The sequence below is a fragment of the Bos javanicus genome, chromosome 8 (genome assembly GCF_032452875.1).
Source record: "Bos javanicus breed banteng chromosome 8, ARS-OSU_banteng_1.0, whole genome shotgun sequence".
NCBI lineage: Eukaryota > Metazoa > Chordata > Mammalia > Artiodactyla > Bovidae > Bos > Bos javanicus.
In genome coordinates this window covers 42,617,838-42,645,384 of record NC_083875.1, presented here as the reverse complement: position 1 = coordinate 42,645,384, position 27,547 = coordinate 42,617,838, and the positions used below count along the sequence as shown (strand labels likewise).

The window sequence follows — 27,547 nt, the reverse complement described above, 5'->3', positions numbered from 1 at the left end:
TGATTGATACCCCCTGTATATATGTACCACATGCTTTTTATCCATTCCTCTGTCAATGAACGTTTAGGTTGCTTCCATGTCTTGGCTGTTATACATAGTGCTGCAATGAACACTGGGGTGCCTGTAACTTTTTGAGTTATGGTTTCCTCCACATATATGCCCAGGCGTGGGATTGCTGGATCACATGGTAGTTTTATTTTTAGCATTTTAAGTAGCCTTCATACTCTTCTCCACAGTGGTTGTACCAGTTTACATTCTCACCAACAATGTAGGAGGGTCCCCTCTTCTCCACACCCTCTCCGACATTTATTGTTTGTAGATATTTTTGATGTTGGCCATTCTGACCAATGCGAGGTGTATCTCACTGCAGTTTTGATTTGCATTTCTCTGATAATTAATGATGCTGAGCACCCTTTACCTGTGTTTTTTGGCCATCTGTATGTTTTCCTTGGGTAAATGTCTATTTAGACTATATGCCTATGTTTTTTGATTGAATTGTTTTTGTCATATAGAGGTCCAGAAACTTCTTTTATATTTTGGAGTTTAATCCCTTGCCAGTAGCTTTGCAAATATTTTCTCCCATTCAGTGGGTTGTCTTTTCATTTTGCTTATGGCTTAAAAGTTTTTAATTAAGTCCTATTTGTTTATTTTTGTTTTTATTTCCATTATTCTAGGAGATGGCTTGAAAAAGATACTGCTGGAATTGATGTCAGAGTGTTCTGCCTATTTTTCTACAAGAGTTTTATAATATCTGGCCTTTTTAGGTCTTTAATTCATTTTGAACTTATTTCTGTGTATGGTGTTAGAGATGTTCTAATTTCATTTTTTTTTCAACATCTGGCTTTTTAGTTTTCCCAGCAAGGCTTATTAAAGACTGTCTTTTCTCCATTGTACAGTCTTGCCTTCTTTGTCATAGATTAATTGACCATAGGTGAGTAGGCTCATTTCTGGGCTTTCTATTCTGTTTCCTTGATCTATACTCCTATTTTCATGCCAGTACTATAATGTTTTGATGACTGCAGCCTTGTATTATAGTCTAAAATCAAGGAGTCTGATTCCTCTAGTTCCATTTTTCTGTCTCAGTATTGCTTTGGCAATTTGAGGTCTTTTGTGTTTCCATAGGAATTAAAAATTTTTTTGTTCTAGTTCTGTGAAAAATGCCATTGGTAATTTGATAGGGATTGCAGTGAACCTATAGATTACCTAGGGTAGTATAGTCATTTTGACAATATTGATTCTTCCAATCCAAGAGCACAGTATATCTTTCCATCTGTTTGTGTCATTTTTTATTTCTTTCATCAGTGTCTTATAATTTTCAGAGTATAGGTCTCTGGTCTCTTGTTGTTCAGTCGCTAAGTTGTGTCTGAATCTTTGCATCCCCATGGACTGCAGCACATCAGGCTTCTCTGTCCTTCACCATCTCCCAGAGTTTGCTTAAATTCATGTCCATTGAGTCACTGATGCCTTCCAACCATCTCATCCTCTGTCTCCCCCTTCTCCTCTTGTCCCCAGTCATACTCAGCATTAGGATCTTTTCTAGTGAATCGGCTCTTCACATCAGTTGGCCAACATATTGGAGGTTGAGGTTCAGCTTCAGCATCAGTCCTTCCAATGAACATTCAAGGTTGATTTCTTTTAGGATTGACTAGTTTGATCTCCTTGCTGTCCAAGGGACTCTGAAGAATCTTCTCCAACACCACAGTTCGAAAGCATCAATTCTTTGGCATCCAGCCTTCTTTATGGTCCAAATCTCATATCTGTACATGACTGCTGGAAAAACCATAGCTTTGACTAGACAGACCTTTGTCAGCAAAGCGCTATCTCTGCTTTCTAATATGCTGTCTAGGTTTGTCATAGCTTTTCTTTCAAGGATCAAGTGTCTTTTAATTTCATGGCTGCTGTCACTGTTCACAGTGATTTGGAGCCCAAGAAAATAAAATCTGTCACTGTCTCCACTTTCTCCACATCTTTTTGTCATGAAATGATGAGACTGGATGCCATGATCTTTGTTTTTTGAATGTTGAGTTTTAAGCCAGCTTTTTTAACTCTCCTCTTTCACCTTCACCAAGAGGCTCTTTAGTTCCTCTTCATTTTCTGGCATTAAAATGGTGTCATCTGCGTATCTGAGGTTGTTGATATTCCTCCCAGCAATCTTGATTCCAGCTTGCGAGTCATCCAACACAGCATTTCACGTGATGTAATCTGCATATAAGTTAAATAGGCAGGGTGACAGTACACAGCTTTGACATACGCTTTCCCCAGCTCCAGGAGTTGGTGATGGACTGGGAAGCCTGGCACGCTACAGTCCATGGGGTGGCAGAGAGTCAGACACAACTGAGAGACTGACCTGAACTTTCCCAGTTTTGAACCAGTCCATTGTTCTATGTCTGGTTCTAACTGTTCCTTCTTGACATGCATTCAGGTTTCTCAGGAGACAGGTGAGGTGATCTGGTATTCCCATCTCTTTAAGAATTTTCCAGTTTGTTATGATCCACACAGTCAAAAGTTTTAGTATAGTCAATGAAGCAAAAGAGATGATTTTGGAATTGCCTTGCTTTTTCTATGATCCAGTGGATGTTGACAATTTGATCTCTGGTTCCTCTCTCTTCTCTAAATCCAGCTTGTACATCTGGAAGTTCTCAGTTCCCATACTGTTGAAGCCTAGCTTGAAGGCTTTTGAACATAATCTTGCTAACATGTGAAATGTGAATTGTGTGGTAATTTGAACATTTTTGGCATTGCCTTTCTTTGGGATTGGAATGAAAACGGACCTTTTCCAGTCCTGTGGCCACTGCTGAGTTTTCCAAATTTGCTGGCATATTGAGTGCAGCACTTTCACAGCATCATCTTTTAGGATTTGGAATAGCTCAGCTGGAATGCCACCATCTCCGCTAGCTTTGTTCATAGCAATCCTTCCTAAGGCCCACTTGACTTCACACTTCAGGATGTCTGGCTCTGAGTGAGTGACCACACCATTTTGGTTATCTAGGTCATTAAGATCTTTTTCGTACAGTTCTTCTATGTATTCTTGCCACCTCTTCTTAATCTCTTCTGCTCCTGGTAGGTCCTTGCCATTTCTGTCCTTTATGTGCCCACCTTTGCATGAAATGTTCCCTTGGTATCTCTAATTTTCTTGAAGAGATGTCCAGTCTTTCCCATTCTGTTATTTCCCTCTATGTCTTTGCATTGTTCACTTAAGGCTTTCTTATCTCTCCTTGCTCTGGAACTCTGCATTCAGTTAGGTATATCTTTCCCTTTCTCCTTTGTACTTCTCTTTTCTCAGCTATTTGGAAGTTCGCCTCAGACAACCACTTTGCTTTCTTGCATTTCCTTTTCCTGGGGATCATTTTGGTCACCACCTTCTGTACAATGTTACAAACTTCCATCAAATTTCTTCAGGTACTTTGCCAGATTTAGTCCCTTGAGTCTATTTGGCACCCCCACTGTATAATCATAAGGGATTTGATACTTATATATGTATTTTATATATATTTTCTATGTAATCATAAAGAATTTGCCTTCTTAGGTAGGTTTATTCTTAGGTATTTTATACTTTTAATGCCACAGTAAACTAGATTGTTTCCTTAATTTCTCTTTCTGACCTTTGGTTGTTAGTGTATAGAAATCCAACTGATATCTGTGTGCAAATTTTGTATCCTGCAACCTTACCAAATTCATTGATGACTTGTAATTTTGGGGTAGCATCTTCAGGATTTCTGTGTATCATGTCATGTCATCTGCAAACAGTGACAGTTTTGCATCTTCTTTTCCAATTTGGATTACTTTCCTTTTTCTTCTCTGGTTACTGTGGCTAGGACTTCCAAAACTATGTTGAATAAAGTAGCAAGAGTGGACATCTTCTCTCTTTCCTGATCTTAGAGGAGATGCTTTCAGCTTTTCACCATTGAGAATTATGATTTGTCATATATGGCCTTTGTTATGTTGAGAGGTAGTTTCCCTTTATGCCCACTTTCTGGAGAGTGTTTATCATAAATAGGTGTTGAATTTTTATCAAAAGCTTTTTCTGCATCTATTCAGATGATCATTTGATTTTTATTCTTTAACTTGTGATGTGGTGTATCACACTGATTGGAGATGTAGAAAAATCCTTGCATCCCGAAGAGAAATCCCACTTGATCATGGTGGTGTTATTCAGTCAATAAGTCGTGTTGGACTCTTTGTGATCCCAGGGACTGTAGCCCACCAGGCTCCTCTGTCCATGGGATTTCCCAGGCAAGAATACTGGAGTGGGTTGCCATTTTCTTCTCCAGGGTATCTTCCCAACCCAGGGATTGAATCCATGTCTCTTGCATCTCCTGCATTGGCAGGTGGATTCTTTACCATTGAGTCACCTGGGAAGCCCATTATAAGAGTTGAGCAACCACTAATCTGAAAACAGATGTCCATAAAGATAGACTAAATTTCTTATACTGGTGGTTTTGGTATACTGTTCTTTTATATTTAATATGAAATACCAAGTAGGACAGAAGGCATGTCTTACCAAACACTGAAAATTTGGAACATTCACGAGCCTCATCAAACACACTCCTAGGATTCTGAAAGTATGAGGAGGTCTGATGTGCCCTCTGATTCTAGCCATATGTTTACTGGAGAAGACAGAAATGGGAAAAGATTTCAGAGGTCAGAGATACTTTGCTTTTATTTGGGGTGGGGGGAGGAAATCATCTGACACAATTTAGCATGGATACCTGGAGATTAAAAAATAATAAAACTTTAGAAACTATCCTTGGTTATGGATCCAGCCTCCCCATTTTTTTAGGGGAAATCTCACTAATATACACCAGAGAACAATGTGTGTGAGCATAAGAATGTACAATGTGTTTATGTATTTGGTGCTAAGGAAACGGGGTTTTAAACATACTTGACCTGAGAAGATGATTTAAAATGCATATTCCTGAACACCATCCAAAGCATCTGGGGTAAAACCATAATACTGTAGCTTAATGTGCTTTTCAGGTGATTCTGATGATAAGTGAGAATTGTCTTCTAGTCTCTATTTTATTGATATCCTCTATTATTCTAATAATTGTTCCTTTGTATGTTATCTTTTTTCCCTACTTGCTCTTCAATTAAAGTTTCCTTTTCTTTAGTGTTCCACTCTTCACAGGATTAGCAGTGGATTTCTATATTGTGCAAGACTCAGTGTGGTTCTTCAGTCTGAAGTTTCATGGCTGTTCTTAGTTCTGGAAAGTTCATAGCCATTTTCACTTAAAATATTGCCCTTTCCCCATTTTCTCCTTCTGAAATTCCCATTAGTCTTAAATAGAAACTTCAAATTTAGTCATTCATTTCTCCCAGCCTCTCTTTGGGTTTTATAACTGTTTAACGGTCCCAATCTGATTTTAAATTGGTCATTATATTTTATTGACAGCCTTTCATTTTTGAATTGTTCTATTTGGTTGTTGTTCATATCTGTCTGTTCTTTTTACATTCCCTGGTTTATTTCATGAGGGTTTTTTATTTATCTCTTCAATGATTATAAATATACTTAATTTATAGATAGCTTTAGATCATTACATCTCAGGTTCTTGGGCTTCTTCCTCCCACATGTATCTGCTGACTGTTTCTTGTGGCAAACCACTTCCTTGGTTAGGCTGTACTTCTTAATTGTGAGCACATTTTCAGCCAGGTTGTATTTCCTTGTGGAATCCCTGTGTATTTGGTAGTAACTATCAGAGAAGTTTTACATTTGATTCTTCTGAGAATTCCAGGAGTTTCACTGGTATGAAATATTTCCAGTATGTACATAAATATCCCCATTTGGGGTTCCTATGTTATGAAAATAGTCTAAAATGTGGATTCTAGCTCTGTGTATAACTTATATCTTTAAATTGCCATTTATCATGGGGAAATTCTTCCCATCCAGATATCTAATCAGTGAGAACTTTGCCAGTTGCTTTTGTTGTGAGTGAATGAAGCATCATAGTCACCTTCTGTAGTGACAGCAGTTCTTTCTCAGTCCTAGCTTTATGCATGAATTTCACAGTTCTACCTCCTCACCTTTCACAGACCCAAGGGAAAGTTATTCTAGTCGTGTGTTTAAAAACCACGACCCCTAGCTGTTGGGTCCTATCCAATGCAGACACCCTGCTGTGTACTACAGGATGTCTGGTTGGAACTAGAAACCTGCATTAGTCAGGTCTGAAGACTGCCAGCAAGTGCAATAGAGAATACGTGACCTTTGATACTGGAGCCAGAGTTTGAACCGTTTATTATTTATTCTCGAGTAAGCTCTGCTAAGTCACATATTCACTCTAAGCTTTTGTTTTTCTCATCAAGAAAATAGCGATAATATTATTACTGATTATTTCTTATATGTTTTTCATTCCTACAAAAGTTGAAGCAGATTGAGTTTCTTTAGAGGCAAGAACCATAGACTATTCAATGTTTTCTCTTACAAAACAAATAATGAAATAGTTGATTGAGTGACCTCATTAATTTCCTTTTATTAATGTACTTTTTTTTTTCTGTACCAACTGACTGAGAAAAACTGGTTAAAAAAAGAAACACACCTGAGGTTGGAAGAAATGATGCATTTCATTTCTCAAATTTGCAAGAGTGAAGTGAGGGGTGGACTTACATCTCTGCAGAGTTCCACTCCTTAGACTTCTCCTCCCCCTCTCCCTAGAGTGTGTGTGAGTGCAAACGTATATTGGTTTAGAGGTTCTGCTTGGATAAATGTTTCAGAGCCAATAAATCTGTCACAGTAGCTCTCAAGCTGAGCCAAGGTGAACAATCGCACAGTAATTTCTCCAGAGCCTCAGGGTACCAGGCAGCACAAGCAGGGAGGTCGCCAGATGCCTCCTCACCTTATGCCCAGAAGCAGAGACGTCACCCCACAGGAACAGGAGCTTCCCCAGATGCTGCATCTACCGGGTGGTAAAATTCTTTGTCAAACAGCAGAGCAATCAGATGTAAAACACAGAGGGAAAAAACAGAAGCACATAAAAATAACTGGTTCTCACAGTGATTCTGGTGAGTGGTAGACTGCAGGTGAAAATAAGTGCTCATTATGCAAGGCAGTGTGGTGGTGGTGCTCAGAAAAGGTTAGTGCGTAGCTTCCTTGTTTCAGCTGCATGTGCCATAGACACCCACTCTCACAAAAGCACTAGGTTGTCCATGATGGTTTCATTTTTTGCAGTTTATTTCTAGTAATGAAAAATCTGGAAGAGAATAAAAATTCTCATAAGATAGGAGTTGATAAGCTACATCATACAACGGAGTGTTCTGTAAGCACTCAAATCATACAGATCTCTATACACACAAATGGAAGGTTTCTGAGATATACACTTCATAGTGACTGGGAACGTGACCTTTGGAGCCAGTCTGCCTGAGCTCAAACGCCTGTGTGACACTGGGCAATTAGCCTCCCAACTCTGTGCCTCAGCTTGTTCACATATAGAATGAGGGTAACGGTAATACGTAAGCAGTAGAGTCATCGTGAGCATCAAAATGAACTCCTATGAAAAGTGCTTATAACAATCTTGGATTCACATAATAATACTAAACTAATTATGTGAGCTATTACGTTATATATGAGCTATGACGAGCAGTAGTGGTAGTAACTAAAAATAATAAGCTAATGCTAACTGCTTATGTCTGGGGCTTATACTTGTGGGCTTGAAGTGAAAAAGTAGCACTTTTCATGTTCATTTTAGACCATTTGGATTAGTTACAGTGAACATAATACTTATATTAAAAAGTAATTGAAAGTATTCGAAATATATTGGATAAGAAGACTGCTGTTTTGAAAGTCTAACATGTAACAAACAGGGACTTAACCAAAAATCACAATTACTGAGGGCTGTGTTTTTAAAACATTAGAAACTGATTGATGTAAGCAATCCCTTACACTGAATGCCTTGTGGCTGCATTGCATTGTACACTTAGCAAAATGTTTTCACGTTCATGAGTTGATTCAATCCAACTAACTGGATTATTAATGAATTCCCTTAATCCTTGTAAAGTGAATGTTCATACTTATTATTCCAAATAAGGGAAGAGAGGGAGGAAGTGAGACAGTTGGCTGTTGGTTGTTTGGGTTTTGTTGTCATTTTTATTGTTTCCCTGCTCACAGCAAAGCTGGACAGGCTACGAGATTGAAGCTTAGAGTGTTAAGGGCTTGCTTAAACTCAGACAACTTCTAGTAATAGAAATGGAGAAAATCCAGGTTTCCCAAGGCAAAGCTCTTTCTACCAAACCATAATTACCCTGTGAACATGCTAGATTTATAATTCTACCCTATACACAGAAACTATCAAGTATTTAGTTTGGTAAGAAGGTGGGATTTTAGTGGATCAGCAGGAGAAAACATCTAAAAAGTCAGTTCCCCAAGTTTATAAACAAAGCTTATGACTGCCCCAGGAAATTATGACCTGTGTGAATGGCAGCTGACAATAGAACATACAGTTGGCTCCTGTCCAAAGCACCCTCAGGTGGGGTAATGCTAATAAGATATGGCCCTAGGGTGAGATGATAAACAGATGAAATTGGTAGAGCCAAGAGTGTAATTAAAGATAGTTGCTTTGGGATGTGGCTGAGGTCACTAAAACAATGAACAAATTTTAAAAAGTAAGCCAAATAGCAAGATAACAATAAGCACCTTTAGCAAGTTGCTTTTCTGTCTGGTTTCTTACCTCTAAAAGTGAAGAGGTTGGACTAGCTGACCTCTAAGATGCCTTTCATCCATCTGTTCATCCATTCAACAAATAGGCATTGAGTGATTTTTGTGTGTGTGTTTGTAGATCCAGGTACTAATGAAACAAGTTGAATGAGACAGATGAGGTCACTTTTCTCAAGAAGTGGTGGGGGCTGGACAAGAAAGAAAAATATCAGACAGTGATAAGTGTTACCCAAAGAATTAAAAATAGGCTGATGGTAAAGAAAGTGATTGAATGAGCAGTCTAGGTGGGTCCCCTATGAAGGATTCTCTGAGGAGGCGACTTTTTACTTGAGATTATTGAATGTGCCCTGTAAAAATGAGAGAAGCTCCCAGGCAGAAGAAGGGCTGGTTCAAAGACTCTGAGGAAGGAATGAGCTTGTGTTGTGAGGAACCAAATGAAGGATTGATAGACAAGTGAGAACATGTATGGTTCTGTAAATCATAGACTTTTGGAGGATTTCAAGCAGTAGCAGGGTCTGATTTATGCCTCTAAAAGTTTACCAGGATTGCTCTGTACAAGGCTGGAAGCAGGTATCCCAGGTAAGAAGCTACTGTGGTAGTCTAGAAGAAATACTATGATCTCTTTAAGGTAAGAGTCAAGAAAATACAGAAGATTGGACGGATTTAAGACATTTATGGGAGTAGAATCAATAGTATTTATAGATAAATGGCTTTTGTGGGTTAAGTGAAAGAATTTCAAGGGTAATTGTCAGATTTGGAGCTTGAGCAAGTGGCTGGATGTTGGTGCCATTTTCTAAAATGGGAAGAAAGAAAGAGAGATATAAGGGTTAGTTAAGATGTGTACAGATAGCAGTGGCTCTGGAGTTCGATAGTCGTCATGCTAAGCACTGGATGTCTATTGAACATCTGTATAAAGATCTGAGAGTAGGCAACTAGAGTCAGGAGTCATGAAAATACAATATGTTGTTTAATTGTGTGTGGCTTTTGTGACTCCATGGACTGTAGCCTGCTAGGCTCCTCTGTCCATGGGATTTTCCAGGCAAGCATACTGGAGTGGGCTGCCATTTCCTTCTCCAGGGGATCTTCCCAACCCAGAGATGGAACCCGAGTCTCCCGCATTGGCAGGATGATGCTTTACCATTGAGCCACCAGGGAAGTCTGGAGATACAACAGAATTGAAGAAATATGCATGGAGTCATTAGTGTAAAAATATGAACTAGATGGAATCACCTAAAGAGACCTGATAGACAGTAGAGATGGGGTGAGTAAACAGGATCCTGGAGTACTCTTGACCTTGAGGAGGTCAACCTAATAAAGGAGGAGAGGGAAGAGTGGCTAGTGTGATAGGAGATAGAAACACAACCAGGAAAATGTGGTATCAAGGGAAACTTTAAGAAGCAAAAAGCAATCCAGTGTATTAAATGCTGCTAGGAGGTCTAGTTATAATAACACCAGAAAATCAAGTATTTGATTCCACATGAAGGAAATCATGTTTAAGGATCCAGCTATGTCCATCACTACTGTGTTTCTAGATCTTGAGGACTGGGGGAGGAATTCCTGGCAAATGTATTGTTGAGAGGTTCAGAGCGTTGAATTGAAAGTCCTATCCAGGACAGCCTAGTGTGACTGTTCCAATATGTAAAAAATCTCAATCATCAAGAGGATAAATAAACATGTGGTTTCAGCAGAATCACTGAAAAAGGAGATGAATGTACATCAAGATAAATGTAATTAATATGTATGTAATTATCTTAATGAGTAGAATGGATCTACATGCAGTGATTACATGTTATACAGAAGTAAGGGTTATATATAAGTTGGCATCAATCCAGAAGTCAGGTTTATAATAGCTGCTGCTAAGTTGCTGCTAAGTCACTTCAGTCGTGTCCAACTCTGTGGGACCCCATAGATGGCAGCCCATCAGGCTCCCCTGTCCCTGGGATTCTCCAGGCAAGAACACTGGAGTGGGTTGCCATTTCCTTCTCCAATGCATGAAAGTGAAAAGTGGAAGTGAAGTCGCTCAGTCGTGTCTGACTCCCAGTGACCCCACGGACGGCAGCCCACTGGGCTCCTCCGTCCATGGGATTTTCCAGGCAGGAGTACTGGAGTAGGGTGCCATTGCCTTCTCTGTTATAATAGCTATCATGTAACTATTAGATTTTTCACCTCAACAGTTGATGTTTCAGTATGTGGCAGAAACTGAAGAATAATTCTTCTATTGGTTAGACTGCCTTCCTGTAGGAAAATAATTTATAAAGCTGACTAGGGGTAGAAAGAGAATTCTGAGGACGTAGGTCAGCAAGAACCAAACAGCTCTACCTTAAGATGAGTAAGAATTTAGTAGTGAGGAAGAATTTGATAAGGAATATAGTGGGGAGACAGAGTTGAAGTTGCAGACAGAGCAGGAGATGTTTTAGGAACCACATATCTCACACTGAATTTGTTTGTGCTGCCATAATAGAAATTGTCTCAAGTTTTCTCAAGACTTCAATTTTACATAAATAAATACATTGTATGCTTAGAGAAAATCCTGTAGGACCTGACATTTAGAAATCTCTCAATTAAAAAGCCAACTCATCACCCAGTTATTCTACAGTGCACTTTACAGTCAACAAAACAAATCTAAGCACATTGAGCATCCAGAATTTATTTTAACCTAACCTTAAAAAAAATTAGTACAGAAAACCAATGATTACTTGACAGTTGAAGAAAGATTCTGACGTAAAAGACAGAGACATCAAAATGGAAGCAAGGAAGAAAGAAAACTCAAAAGAGACAGCACACTAAAAAGAAGAAAACTTTAATAGAATTATACTTAATGACCTCAGAAAGAGAAGATAAGCTATTGTTAAAACAAGGTCAGGATACTATTTGGAGGAGGAAACAGACAGAACAGGCTCCATCTTGGGCCAGACTGCGGACTTTGAGCTATATGCCCTGTATCTATGGAAACGATATACTAACTGGAAAACCAGACCCCCCGGATGGAAGAGCCCCAGGACTTGTACCTAGACTCTCCATCACCTAAAAGAATACCCTAATTATCTGAGTAACCAAATAGAATCATAAATTCTATTATGCTTATTGGGGTATGACCACAGGCCTATTGATGATTGTCCATTGTTAACTACTGAGGCTTAAGGCATATGAATCACAGGTTTAAGGCATATGAATCATGGGTTAACTTTGATTGTATCTTTCTTTTCCTTTGTTCAGACTAGTTTCAGAGAATTTGGGGAGGTGGCTTTGAGCACATACACTTAGGGTATATAAAGTTTTCACAAAAACTGGTCAGGGTCCTTGGCTACAACACTATGAAGAAAAAGGAATAAGCAGACACTTTTATTAGCATAATAAAGTGTTTTAAAAATATAAATTTTTATTTAAATTTAAAATTACATGGATAAAAATATATTTATATGTTTATATATATATGGAAAATAAAATATCTCAAATTTTTTTAAAAATAGAAAACAAGGTTAAACTAGAAGGTTTAAATCAAGAGGCCCAACATCCTATGGTAACAATGCAGAAGAGAAAAATGTCAAAAGGAATATTACAAGAACATTTTTTAGACATGCAGAAAAGTCCTATTGAGCACCCAGCACAATAAATGAGAAAATACCCACCAAGTTGTAAATTTTAGAATATCAGGAAGATAGTAAAAAAGAAAGGGAAAAAAACAAGTCACAGATAAACTAGAATAAGAGGGCGGTGAACACCATATCCAGTGCTATCAAACTAGAATACAAACATTTTCTGACATTTAAGATCTAGAAAGTATTTCTCTCCCATGTACCTTTTCTCAAGTCTTCTAAAGGTCTTATTATTTAGCAGCTAAGTTGTATCCAACTCTTTGCAACCTCATGGACTGCAGCATGCAAGGCTCCTCTGTCCTCCACTATGTCCAGGAATTTGCTCAAATTCAAGTCCATCAAATTGGTAATGCTATCTAGCCATCTCACCATCTGCCACCCCCATTCTTTCAATTTTTCCCAGCATCAAGGTCTTTTCCATTGGGTGGCCAAAGTGTTGGGGAGCTACAGCAACTTTCCTTCCAATGAGTATTCTGGGTTGATTTCCTTTAGGGTTGACTGGTTGGATCTCCTTACTTCCCACTAAAGCAATAAGATTCACCAAGAAAGAAGAAATGATATCCAGAAAACAAAGAATCAATACAGAAAGGAGATATAGGAAATTCCCCAGAAAATAGTAAAAATAAACCCTACTATGACAGCAGAGACAGCTGTAGTAAGTAAGCAATCCAGATGAATATGAGAGGACAGGGACATACCGGAGAAAGAGCTCTATTAAAAAAACATTTACCAACTGTTTATCTGGTTGGTTCGCTTGTTTAGAAGTTTTTTCCAAAGGCTGTATTGCTGGAGTTGGGGATGTGGATGCAGAAGCCAGACTGGCCGGGTTCAAATCCTTCCTCTGCCACTGTGGTCAGGCAGATAGCCTCCCTGTGCTTCATGTTTTCTATCTATAAAATTGGGTCATAATGTACTTACCTCATAGTTATTTCAGAATGGAAGAAAATATTTTCAAATGAAGTGACTGACAAGAGATTAATCTCAAAAGAAAAAAAAAAGAAACTCAATCAAAAAATGGGCAGAAGACTTGACAAACCAGTATGTTACACTCATACATTGTTCTCCTAATCTATGTTAATGAAACTATATATTTGTATGGAAATCTGCCTTTCTTCAAGATTTATGTCAATCATTTTATGGCCCAGGATGACCACCTGGTGCCAGGGTTATCTTGAGGAAACAGCCAGAACAGGCTCCATCTTGAAAACAGGACTCCATCTTGGGCCAGACTGTGGACTTTGAGCTATATGCCCATGAATATGTCTATGAAAATGACATACCAACTGGAAAACCAGACCCCCTCCCCCAACCCAGGGCTCATACCTAGACTCTCTGTCACCTAAAAGAATACCCTAATTATCTGTGTAACCAAATAGAATCATAAATTTTATAATGCTTATTGGGGTATGACCACAGGCCTATTGATGATTGTCCACTGTTAACTACTTAGGCTTAAGGTATACGAATCACGGGTTGACTTTAATTGTATCTTTCTTTTCCTTTGTTCAGACTAGTTTCTGAGAATTTGGGGAGGTGGATTTGAGCACGTACACTTAGGGTATATAAAGTTTTTCACAAAAACTGGTCAGGGTCCTTGGCTAAGAGGAGACTCTGCCTTGGGTTCACCGGTGTAATAAACTGCACTCCACTATCTGCATTGTCCTTCTGAGTGAGTTTGTTTCCCGGAATGCATGGCTACAACATTTGGTGCATTGGCTGGGAAATTCAGTTTGAGGAGACAAGTCCCACTTGGGACTACTCAGAAGCCTTGTGGCTTGGATCTTCTAGAGGAGGAAGGCGCCTCACCTTTCTGGAAGGATTCTGTTTCTCAGCGCCTGGACCTTTAACGTTAGCAGTAGTGGATGGCAGCAGGGGAACTGAGCACTCAGGTGAGGAGGAACCCACCCAGCAGGGTGGAAGAGGGGGCCTGATCACCGCCCTGGGAAGGACTAGAAGAGGCATGGACCCACAGGAGCCTAGAATAGGCAGGTGGTGGTGATGGCCTGGTACACAGGTTGACAAGCGTGTTAGGGCTTAGGAAGGAAATTCGTGAATGTTATTTAGGAGGTGGTGTCCATGCCATCTGGCAGAAAATTATTACCAAGCAATCACCAGGGGATTATTAGGAGAAGAAACTTGGTCTTTGTGTGCTCATATTCTGCCCTCCCCAAGGAGGTATCCCATCTGCTGTGAAATTCTTGACCCCCTCAGAATTGTCAGGCTAGAAGAAGAAGGAGTATGAATTGGCTTTTTTGGAGACGGCCTGGGACATGGGATATTTAACCCATCTGTGTTTTCATCTACACCTGATCAAGCCCACCAAGGCAGAATGGACTTTAAAAAGTTAAGGGAGAAACAGTCTTGGACCATGTGGTGTTCTGGTTCAGTCGTGCTGACCAGCAGGTAAAGACACACCAATCCCCCTTCTCCCTCTGGGATCTGGCAGGTAAGGCTCTTCTCACCCCAATTAGGAAGGAAGCAGAATGGTAATTTAAGTGTTTCATTGAGTGGAAATATCAGAAGAACATAGGGTACTAAGAACTTCATAGACAGAATGAAAAGGAAAAGTAGAAGAAGGTCCGAGAAGATAAGCAAGCTGGGGGAAGTGAATGTAAGGCAACTGTATTGGAGTGCAGGATTAAAAATTTAAAGAAGGGATTTGGAGGAGACTATGGGGTGAAGATGATGCCTAATCGCCTCCACATACTCTGTGAGGTCGAATGGCCCCCTATGGGAGTAGGATGGCCACCAGAGAACACCATGAACTCAAAAACAGTGGAAGCAGTCTATACAGTAGTCACAGGAGAGCCAGGACACCCGGATCAATATCCATATATTGACTCATGGCTAGGGTTAGCTCAAGACCCTCTTCCTTGGATGAGGTTCTATATCCAGAAGGCAAAGCGAAAAATATTAATGGCACAAAAATTGACTGAATAAATAAAAAAGAAATTCAACAAGATTTGGACGGGGATGACCTGACTCCTCCCCTATACTGGATAATGACGCGCCTGCCTCCCAGTGCTCCGCCAGGACCAGAGGCCACCTTAATGCCCAGTGCAGGGCCAGGTGAAGTCCCTGCAGCAGCTGCTGCTCCTCCACCAGCTCTCCCGGAGATCGTAGAGCCATCATTTCGGCAGGCTCTGATCCCAGCGATGGAGACCTCTGGTCAACGCCCCCAGGATTCCACCTCAGCTGGACCTCATAGATCGTATCCACCTTTCCTGGTGAGTATTGATGGAAAGGGGGAAGAAAACATAGGAATTAGACAGAGGCTGTGCTCTGCCAAGGAACAGGGGGAAAGAACCCCATTACAGATGCCCCTCAGAGAGCTACAACAGCCTCCAGTTCAGAAAGCATGTGGGCACTACCATCTGCCCCTTGTAGCCTATTATTTATTACCATCCATTTTCCTCTACAGATATATTAAACTGGCAGAGGCACACTCCACCATACTCGGAGGAGCCACAAGCCATGATTAGGCTAATGGAGATTATTTTTCAAACCCACCACACTACCTGGGATGACATAATCCAACTACTAGTCTCCCTTTTGAGCACTGAGGAAAGACACAGGATCCTAACTGAGGCCAGAAAATGGTTAAGAGAAATGGCACCTGAGGGTACTGCAAACCTGCAGCCGTGGGCAGAACTAGCCACCCCCGATGAGAGCCCCAACTGGGACTGTAACACAGAGGAAGGGAGGGGCCACCTGGAGAGAGATCGGGTGGCTATTTTACAAGGTCTCGAGAGGGGGGCCTGAAAACCTATAAGGAGGGCAAAACCCTCCAAAGTGATTCAAAGGGAAAGTGAATCACCCTCTGAATTCTACGAAAGACTGTGCGAGGCCTGTAGACTTTATACGCCAATAGATCCAGAGGCTGCTGGGTCTCAGATGGTGATAAATGCAGCCTCTGTGTCTCAAGCCTACCCCAAAAATGTCAGATGGGGGGACACCAAGTTACTCATTAATTTTTATACATCCCTGAATGCCCAATACCTTTGTTGGGAAGAGACTTGCTGTCTAAATTGGGGGCACAAGTGACCTTCCTCCCTTCCCCCCGCGAAAGACCCACTCTTCGCGTGGGCTCAACCACCTATTTATTCTTCCTCTCGGTAACCTCTCAGGATGAATGGAGGTTGCACGATCTCCCAGAAGGGAAACTGGATGGGCTAAACAGTTGAGAGAGAGAGAGTTAACAATTCCCTGAGGTCTGGGTGGAATACAACCCCCCCTCCCCACCAGGCTTGCAAAACAAGTCCCACTGGTAATAGAACTCAAACCCAGTACAATTACATCAGCACCCACCTTGGGCCTGCCAGACCTTGCTAAGCCGTTTACTCTTTACGTGACTGAAATGGACAAGGTGGCTATGGGACACGGGACAGACCCGTGGCTTATCTCCCAAAATGGCAGTACAATGTTGCCACCGGGTGGCTGGGATGCTTATGGGAAGTTGCTGCAGTTGGCTTACTGGTCTGGGAGGCAACCAAGCTGACTTTGGGCCAAGATTTGATGGTAAAAGTCCTGCATGAGGTCAACGCTCTTCTGCGAGGGGACCCCCATAAATGGCTGTCGACATCCCAGATTACTCAATACCAGGGACTGTTATGTGAGAACCCCCATGTTACTATTGAGTCTTGTCAGGCCCTGAATCTGGCCACTCTCCTTCCTGTGGAAGAAGGTGGGCCCTCACATGATGGCAAGGAAATATGCCCACAGCCCTGACTTGAGAGACCAGCCAATCCTGGACCCAAATTTGGTCCTGTACACCAAGGGCACCAGCCTGCTGAAACAAGGACAGTGATTGTTGGGATATGCAGTAGTCATGGAAGAAACCATCGTTGAGGTTAGCTCTCTGCCATCACACTGGTCTGCTCAATGGGCTGAACTATATGCTCTAGTTCGGGCCCTCCAGCTGTCAAAAGGCAAGAAGACAAACATTTACACAGACTCCAGGTATGCTTTTGCCACACTACATGTACACAGGGGTCTATATAAGGAGAGAGGCCTTTTGACAGCTAGTGAAGAACATATTAAAAATAAGGAAGAAATTAAGACCCTATTAGATGCTGCCTGGGAACCAGAAAGGGTTGCCATCATACACTGCCGAGGACATAGAAAAAAGGATACCTCCGGGCTTGGGGAAACAGACTGGCAGATAAGACCATTAAACAAGCAGCCGAGGGCTTGAGAGTGACAAGTGAAGCCCCTGTTAAAGCTCTCATATTGGCAGAGCTGCCTGAGCTAACGCTGGACTATCCAAAATACACTGAAGCCCAAAACCGACTAGCCAAAGCAGAAGGGGCCATCAAGACTGAAAAGTGATGGTGGGAATTGCCACGTGGCAAATTATTGGTACCAGAGGAGCTGGCACCCACTCTGGTAAGTCAAACACACCAAGCGACCCACCTAGGCCATGAGAAACTGGAAGAGCTAATCTGAAAATATTTTTGGTTCCCTGCCTCTCTTCTCTATGCAGGACAGAATCTCAGAACTGCACTGTCTGCTCACAGGTCAGTGCTGCCTCTCAACACAGACAGAAACTTCTGGGGACTCAGCTAAAAGGCACGCTGCCCTTTGAACACCTGGAAGTGGACTTCACTGAAATGAAGCCTCATCGACACTACCGTTACCTGCTGGTCATGGTATGTATGTTCTAGGGATGGGTAGAAGCTTTTCCTACCCGGACTGAAAGAGCATCAGAGTAACCCAGTGCCTGCTTAGGGAGATAATTTCCAGATTTGGATTTCCTATCAGCATTGGATTGGACAATGGCCCAGCTTTCATAGCTGATTTAGTATAAGTAAGCAAAACTTTAAACATCAAGTGGAAATTACACATAGCATATGGGCCCCAGAGTTTTGGGATGTGGAAGGTACCAACTTAAAGAGACACTCTTCAAGTGGATCATAGAGACTGACTGCTCCTGGGTGGACTTGTATCTGATGACTACTGCTCAGACTCAGGATGACCCCATGGTCCCATGGCTATTCTCCATATGAAATGGTGTATGGGAGGTCCCCTCCCATAATAAAATAGGTGTCAACAAATTTGCCTCAGGTAAGGGGAGATGAGATTTCACAGCAGTTGGAACAACTGGGTAAGGTAATAAATCAGGTAACTAAGTTTGTACAAGAAAGGCTGTCATTCCTCCTTGGGGAACAGATTCATGAATTTGTGCCCAGGGATCAGGTATGGGTCAAGGGCTGGAAACACAACTCCTTGGCCCCACATTGGAAGGGTCCATACACTGTTGTTCTAACCACCCCTACGGCAGTTAAAGTTGCAGGTGTCACTCTCTGGATCCACCACATGAAGAGAACATACCACGCAGACCCAGAAAATGCTGAGTGGACTGAGCAGAGGGACCCTACTGACCCTCGAGAGACTAAGATCATCCTTAAGAAGAAGACGGAAAAGAAGATCCCAGACGAGCCTCTTCAGGATGAAGCCGCATAATCAATTCCTGCTGCTTGGCCTCATCAACGTGATTTTGAATTAAACTTCTGTTTCAACTCAGGACAATGTTTTCATTTCATGGACACATTCCTACGTGGACTTCCACAACACCTCCAACTGCTGGGTATGTGGGGCTATGCCTCTGTCTGTGATGGATGGGCTTCCTTGGTTGGTGTCACCGCTCTGCCAAGGAGATTTTTAAACCACTCTGCTCTTTTCTGGGACAACAAAAAGAGACTTTCCTTCCTCTTGTCAATCATAATCTCTCCTTGCTTTCTTGGTGTAAGCCAGACCTACAGTCATTAGATTCGGGTCATGGGGCTACATTTGATGTAAACACCAGTTTCATAGACGTAACAAAAGCCTATACCTCATATTTAAAGAACAAAAAGGGGAAAGCTCCCTGACCAGCAAAGGAGGACAGGCCTCTAGGTATGTTGAACAATTCTACCAAGTCTGGGATGAATATCTCTGGATGACCCCAGAAAAGGGTCAATTAATTACTCCCGCTGCTATATGCTGGGAACAAAAGAACAAAGGGTAGGTGACCGTCCATTAGACCCCAAAGAACTAAAATATATGGGGTATCTATCCCCTGAACCATGTAAACAAACATTCGAAGTCACATACCACCCCAACCAGTCCATCCATTGGCCCGGCTCTGATTGGAAATATACCCTGGAATCTGCTGGGTGGCGCCCAATGGAACACAATGGCTTTGTGGGCTTAACCTTTGGCCTTGGTTACCAACCAGCTGGGTAGGCCGATGCACACTGGGATTCGCTTTTGCCCATGGCAGCATAAAACCTAACCTACAACAAGCCCCGGTAAATCTACCTTATTTACGTGCTAGGTGGACAAAGTCTGTGTTTCAGTGGTATGAGTATATTGCTGCCTTATTCGTACCTTCTATAGGGACAACAGATATTATGATTACAGTAGAAGCCTTGACTAATTTCACAAAACAGGCCCTCCTAGAAAGTGCTAAAGCCATCCAAGCCTTAAATGAAGAACAAATACAAATGAGAGAAGCAGTAATTCAAAATAGAATGGCTTTGGACATGCTCACAGCTGCTCAAGGAGGGACCTGTTGCTATAATTAAGGTTGAATGTTGTGTATATATTCCTGATTTATCTGGCAATGTATCAGCTGCTCTAGATGACATGAAAAACCAGGTAAAAGCAACATCAAATGAAAACATTCCTTTTTGGACTTCAGTCCTATCTTGGGTGAAGGGTGATTGGTAGAAAACTATATTTACCATTGTTATAGTTACTTTGATAGTTCTGCTTTGTGGACTCTGCATTTTACAAAGTATTATGAACTTTGTAACCTAAAGGTTGGTGTCGTTCTCCCAAATTGGCAGTCAGAGAGCCAGGGTGCAATATATCCCTATGAATAATGCTCATACTATGAGTTAAGAGCATCAAGAGGGGGAATGAAGGAGGAAACAGACAGAACAGGCTCCATCTTGAAAGCAGGACTCCATCTTGGGCCAGACTGTGGACTTTGAGCTATATGCCCACTATCTATGGAAATGACATACCAACTGGGAAACTAGACCCCCCGGATGGAAGAGCCCCAGGGCTTTTACCTAGACTCTCTGTCACCTAAAAGAATACCCTAATTATCTGTGTAACCAAATAGAATTATAAATTCTACTATGCTTATTGGGGTATGCTAAGCTGCTGCTAAGTCACTTCAGTCGTGTCTGACCCTGTGCGACCCCATAGATGGCAGCCCACCAGGCTCCCCCGTCCCTGGGATTCTCCAGGCAAGAACACTGGAGTGGGTTGCCATTTCCTTCTCCAATGCAGGAAAGTGAAAAGTGAAAGTGAAGTTGCTCAGTGATGTCCAACTCTCAGCGACCCCATGGACTGCAGCCTTCCAGGCTCCTCCATCCATGGGATTCTCCAGGCAAGAGTACTGGAGTGGGGTGCCACTGCCTTCTCCATGACCACAGGCCTATTGATAATAGTCCACTGTTAACTACCTAGGCTTAAGGCATATGAATCATGGGTTTAAGGCATATGAATCATAGGTTAACTTTTATTGTATTTCTCTTTTCCTTTGTTCAGACTAGTTTCAGAGAATTTGGGGAGATGGGTTTGAGCACATACACTTAGGGTATAAAAGGTTTTCACAAAAACCTGTTGGGGTCCTTGGCTAACAGGAGACTCTGCCTTGGGTCCGCCAGTGTAATAAACTGCACTCCACTATCTGCATTGTCCTTCTGAGTGAGTTTTTTTCCTGGAATGCATGGCCACAACATTCTCAAAATGCACGTTGTGGGTGAGGGGCCTGGTGCCATTCTCTGAATTTTGAGACATTTCCTTTCTTTAATTAGCAGATTGCTGGTAGCTATGTAACATTCATCTAAAGATTAGCAGGGGGGCACTCATTCTGCCCCCTTCCGATGTCTATGTCAGAAGCTTTCTCTATCTCTTTTATACTTTAATAAAACTTTATTACACAAAAGCTCTGAGCAGTCAAGCCTCATCTCTGGCCCCAGATTGAATTCTTCTCCTCTGGAGGCCAAGAATCCTGGTGTCTTTTGTGGTTCAGCAACAACCTTTCAATATCCCCTCACACCCAGTTAAAATGACCATCATTAAAAACATCTACAAACAAAGAATGCTAGAGAGGGTATAGAGAAAAGGGAACCCTCCTGCACGGATGATGGTGATGTAAATTGATACAGCCTCTATGGAGAACAGCATGAGGGTTTCTTTTAAAACTAAAAATGGAGCTACCGTATGACCCCACTGGTCACATACCCTGAGAAGACCCTAATTCAAAAAGACATATGCTAGTATCAGAAAATTACTACAGCTAATCAGTGAATTTAGCAAAGTTGCAGGATACAAAATCATTACACAAAAATCATTTACATTTCTATATACTAACAATGAAAAAAAGAGAAATTAAGAAATCAATCCCATTCACCACTGCAACAAAAAGAAATAATAAGGAATAAACTTACCTAAGGAGACAAAAGAACTGTACACAGAAAATTATAAGACACTGATTGAAGAAATCAAAGATGACATAAACAGATGGAGAGATAGTCTATGTTCCTGGATAGGAAGAATCAATATTGTGAAAATGACTATATTACCAAACTCAATCTACAGATTCAATGCAATCTCTATTAAATTGGAAGCTTCCCTGGTGGCTCAGATGGTAAAGTGTCTACAATGCGGGAGACCCCGGTTCGATTCTTGGGTTGGGAAGATCCCCTGGAGAAGGAAATGGCAATCCACTCCAGGACTATTGCCTGGAAAATCCCATGGACAGAGGAGCCTGGTAGGCTACAGGTATATCTCTATTAAATTACCAATGGCATTTTTCACAGAGCTAGAACAAAAAATTTCACAATTCATATGGAAACACAAAAGACCCCAAATAGCCAAAGCAGTGTTGAGAAAGAAGAATGGAGCTGGAGGAATCAACCTTCCTGACTTCAGGTTATATTACAAAGCTACAGTCATCAAGACAGTATGGTACTGGCACAAAGACAGAAATATAGGCCACTGGAACAAGATAGAAAGCCCAGAAATAAACTCATGCACCTATGACTACCTTGTTTTTGACAAAGGAGGCAAGAATATACAATGAGGCAAAGACAGCCTCTTCAATAAATGGTGCTGGGGCAACTGGACAGCTACATGTAAAAGAATGAAATTAGAACACATCCTAGGACCATACACAAAGATAAACCCAAAATGGATTAAAGACCTAAATGAAAGACCAGAAACTATAAAACTCTTAGAGGAAAACATAAGCAGAATACTTGATGACATAAATCAAAGCAAGATCCTCTGTGACCCACCTCATAGAGTATAAGAAATAAAAACAAAAGTAAACAAGTGGGACCTGATTAAACTTAAAAGTTTTTGCACAGCAAAGGAAACTATAAGCAAGGTGAAAAGACAACCCTCAGGATGGGAGAAAATAATAGCAAATGAAACAACTGACAAAGGATTAATTTCCAAAATATACAAACAGCTCATACAACTCAATGCCAGAAAAACAAACAACCCAATCAAAAAGTGGGAAAAAGACCTAAACAGACATCTCTCTGAAGAAGACATACAGATGGCTAAAAAGCACATGAAAAGATGCTCAACATCACTCATTAGTAGAGAAATGCAAATCAAAACTACAATGAGATATCACCTCACACTGGTCAGAATGGCCCTCATCAAAAAGTCTACAAACAAATGCTGGAGAGGGTGTGGAGAAAAGGGAATGCTCTTGCACTGTTGGTGGGAGTGTAAATTGATACAGTCACTATGAAAGACGGTATGGAGATTCCTTAAAAAACTAGAACTGAAACCATCATATAAGCCAGCAATCCCACTCCTAGGCATATACCCCGAGGAAACCAAAATTGAAAAGGACACATGTATCCCATTGTTCATTGCAGCACTATTTACAATAGCTAGAACATGGAACCTAGATGTCCTAGAACAATAGCATGTCCTAGATGCTATATAGATGTCCTAGGACGATAGCAACCTAGATGTCCATCGACAAATGAATGGATAAAGAAGTTGTGCTACATATACAGAATGGAATATTTCTCAGCCACAAAAAGTAATGCATTTGAGTCAGTTCTGATGAGGTGGATGAACCTAGAACTTATTATACAGAGTGAAGTGAGTTAGAAAGAGAAAGAGAAATATCACATTCTAATGCACATATACAGAATCTAGAAAAATGGTACTGAAGGATTTATTTATAGGGCAGCAGTGGAGAAACAGACATAGAGAATAGACTTATGGACATGGGGAGAGGGGAGGAGAGGGTGAGATGTATGGAAAGAGTAACATGGAGACTTGCATTACCATATGTAAAATAGATAGCAACAGGAATTTGCTGTATGGCTCAGGAAACTCAAACAGGGGCTCTGTATCAACTTAGAGGGGTGGGATGGGGAAGGAGATGGTAAGGAGGTCCAAAGGGAGGGGATATAAGTATACCTACAGCTGATTTATGTTGAGGTTTGACAGAAAACGACAAAATTCTGTAAAGCAATTATCCTTCAATAAAAAATAAATTAAAAAAAAAAGACATATGCACTCCAATGTTCATTGCAGCATTATTTACAATATCTCAGACATGGAAACAACCTAAATATCCATCAACACATGTGGATGGGGAAGAGGTGGTACATATATACAATGGAATATTCCTCAGCCATTAAAAGGAACAAACTTGGGTAATTTGTAGAGATATGGATGGACCTGGAGCCTGTTATACAGAGTGAAGTAAATCAGAAAGAGAAAAACAAATACTGTATACTACTGCATTGATGTGGAATCTAGAAAAATGGTACTGTCCTGGTGTGCTTAGTCACTTAAGGCAGGAATAGAGACGCACATGTAGAGAATGGATGTGTGGACATGGGGTTGGGATGAACTGGGAAACAGGGATTGACATAAATGTGCTACAGTGTGTAAAATAGACAGCTAATGGGAACCTGCTATACAGCACAGGGAGCTCAGCTCAGTGCTCTGTGGTGACCTAGATAGGCGTGATGGGGAGTGGGAGGGAGATCTAAGAGGGAGGGGCTATATTATACGTATAGCTGATTCACTTCATTGTACAGCATAGACTAACAGCATTATAAAGCAATTACAGTCCGATAAAAAATTCATACCTTGAATCTTATGGGCTCATAGAGGGGCTGAAAGTGAAAGTGAAGTCATGTCTGACTCTGTGCAATCCCACAGACTGAAGCCACCTGTCGCCTCCGTCCATGGAATTTTCCAGGCAAGAGTACTGGAGTGAGGGCTGGGAAACTGTAAAACACACACAGAGAAAACTAAGTAGTTTTTAAAACATAAGTAATTTATCAGCTCTAGGACAAAATAATAAGTGAATAAGAAAGGAAACATAATAATAGTAGGTGTCTTGCTCAATAGTGACTATTCCAAAGTCAGAAACTGCAGAAGAATGAAAACTGTAGTGTAACAAACTGGAAGGGCAGAGGAAGGATAAAGGATGTGAGATAACTCTTTACCACAATAGGAAGTGAATGGACGTAGCATTCTGTTTGGAATGAGGAATTTAATACTAAAAGGAATAAGGAAATATGTTTAAAATAGCCCTGAAAGAATAGGACATTGCAACGATGGCCATTCAGGTACCATGGTAAATGACTGAGTGGGTGAGATAGACTCAAGGGGAGCGATGGCTGCTGCTGGGCCCCAGAGCACCAGCCTCCACGAGAAGCCTCAGGGTTAGGGGTCCACTGTGGGGTAAGCACCACTGGAAACAATGGGAGGAAGAGAAGAGCTGCCCCCCTGAGCATTCTAACCCAAGGACCCTGAACATGGATCTTCCCCATCCCGGGAAGGTTCTTGGCCTGTCTGGAATAGGGCCCTGCAGGGCAACCTAATTCTAAAAATTGATGGGGAAGACTTACCTTTTTGACCTCCACCACCTTGGCTTGACACTACCATCCTTCCTATATATTCACAAAAAAAAGATTACATTTTGGGTTGAAATCATACTTTCCAAAACAGAAAGTCATGACAAAATCGATATTTGAAGACACCTAACTGACACATAAATGAAGTGATAAATATTTCTGTTGTGCTATGATATTAAACAGATTAAAAGGACTGTGCCCATGAACAATCAGAAGAACGAGAGAGAAGGCGTGCAGGTTGCCCATGCAAGGGTGAAGCGTAAGGGAGATCTGATATTATCTGAGCTGCAGCTGATGTTTCAAAGACAAGCCAAGCGGTGAGTACTCTAATGGCTGCCCCACAGGTATCAATGCTGGCTGGCACGCTTCCACTCCAGTGACCCATCCCTGGGGTTTGCCTCCATTCCTGAAATGGCCCCCTTTTCACTCAGGCCTCACACTGTCTTCAAAGGCTGAATAAAAAACAAGGTTAGCCAGCATGGAGGAAGTCATTTAATAAGCACTTTCCTGTCCTGGGGACAGATGTGTTTGGATTTCAGTGAAGGAACTGAAATCCCAGCAGCTGAGCCGGAGAAGGCTGCTCCAGAAGCCCGGAGGGAGATGTAGGGGTCTTATGTTTTGTACCGTCTCTTGGCAACCCTCCTGACTGCTGCTGACCTGTGGCAGAGACCCAGCTCCTTTGCAATGGGCCTTGAAGTGATCACATTTCCATCTGTGTCCAGAAGAAAGAGTGTGGTAAAGTCACAGGGACTCACTCCTTGCTTGGGTCACAGAAACACCAGACACCCGCTGAGAATGAAACCCCACACAAAATAGAAATCCATAGGCGTTTTACAGCAGCCATGGTAAATGAGGATTTTTTAAGAAACAAAGTAAGTGCAGATGATTTTTTTTTTAAAAGAATGTCTGAAATCCTAAGTAAATGGTCTTTGATTTACAATGCCCGTGGATTTTTGGTGTTTTCAACAATAAGCAGGAATACTGAGTTTGGGTTTTTTTTCAATAATAAGCAGGAATATTGAGTTTGGGGTTTCTAAAAAAATCATTTTCTAGAAAGTATTTCCACTTTCTCCCTTTTTTGCCCTCTAGATTAGAGCTATGATAAAAAAGGGGACAGAAGAAAGGAACAAATATTTGTAATGTGCTCATTCTGTGTTGGCATGAGCTCAGAAGCTTTGCCTCTATATACCAAGTTCCTTCTCACAAATCCAAACCCAGACCTTTGTTTCCTCGTATGCACTGCCAGTAACAAAGAGATTACATTCCATTTATTCACCGAATTCATCTAGGACAACACCATCAGTTCAAACTGTGAGAGCGAATGCGCTTGTCTCTAAGTTATCAATTAAGATTCGTGCTGCGACTCATTTCTCTATTTTGCCAAGTATTTAAAAATCCTCATTATTCGCTGCTCCTCACCTTGCCCAGTGAAAGTTGGCAAGCACTGTTATCCTCACTTAATAACCCATGTTACCCAGGGAATAGCCTGGCTTAGAAGCTATGATACCCAAAGCTCCTGGATAAGCGCTCTGAGTCTCCTGTCTAGACTTGATGAATAATTCACAGATCTAGTTGGTAGAAGTCCAGTCAGAAGTCTGGCAGAGTTGATTGCTTCAGAGCCGTAACATCCAGGGCCCTACTCTTGCCTCATTTTCGTTCTCTCTCTCTGGTGCTTCAGCTTAAGGGAAATTCTCTTCTTTCCCTATTTTTTGAAAAGTTAGGAAAGCACAAGATTAAATCCCAGCCCTCTGCTTGGTTGTTCTTTTCACACATTCAGCCAAAAAAGGAATGAAAGTGGGTCATTTGCAGAGATGTGGATGAACCCAGAATCTCTCATATAGGGTGAGGGAAGTCAGAGAAAAACAAATATTGTATATTAATGCATACATGTGGAATCTAGAAAAATGGTACAGGTGAACCTATCTCCAGGGCAGGAATAGAGATGCAGACGTAGAGAATGGAGATTTGGACAAAGGGTGTTGGGGGAAGGGGAGGGAGGACGAATTGGGAGATTAGGATTAACATATATAAGTCGCTTCAGTCGTGTCCGACTCTGTGCAACCCCATAGATGGCAGCCCCCTGGCTCTCCTGTCCCTGGGATTCTCCAAGCAAGAACACTGGAGTGGGTTGCCATTTCCTTCTCCAATGCAGGAAAGTGAAAAGTGAAAGTGGAGTCGCTCAGTTGTGTCCGACTCTTGGCGACCCCATGGACTGCAGCCCACCAGGCTCCTCCGTCCATGGGATTTTCCAGGCAAAAGTACTGGAGTGGGGTGCCAGTGCCTTCTCCTATATATATATATACACTACCATGTGCAAAATAGATAGCTAGTGGGAAGCTGCTGTATAGAACAGCGAGGTCAGCTTGGTGCTCCATGGCAATGGGATGGGGGTAGGAGGGAGATTC

The 27,547-nt window shown here is 41.5% G+C and overlaps 1 long non-coding RNA gene across 18 annotated transcripts in view; it reads right to left on the bottom strand.

Moving 5' to 3' along the window:
* The window catches only part of LOC133252648 (uncharacterized), a 279,302-nt gene that overhangs the window by 15,732 nt on the left and 236,023 nt on the right, over positions 1–27,547 (bottom strand). For 12 of the 18 annotated variants that reach the window (XR_009738022.1, XR_009738024.1, XR_009738026.1 and 9 more), the window contains 4 exons: positions 25,137–25,178; positions 24,369–24,510; positions 8,658–8,832; positions 4,643–7,184 (listed from right to left, as the gene is read on the bottom strand). This is a non-coding gene — a long non-coding RNA (uncharacterized LOC133252648). Of the gene's footprint in view, positions 1–4,642; positions 7,185–8,657; positions 8,833–12,005; positions 12,763–12,970; positions 13,131–24,368; positions 24,511–25,136; positions 25,179–27,547 lie in introns of those variants that run through there. The other 6 variants (XR_009738020.1, XR_009738030.1, XR_009738029.1 and 3 more) reach the window with 6 other exon arrangements.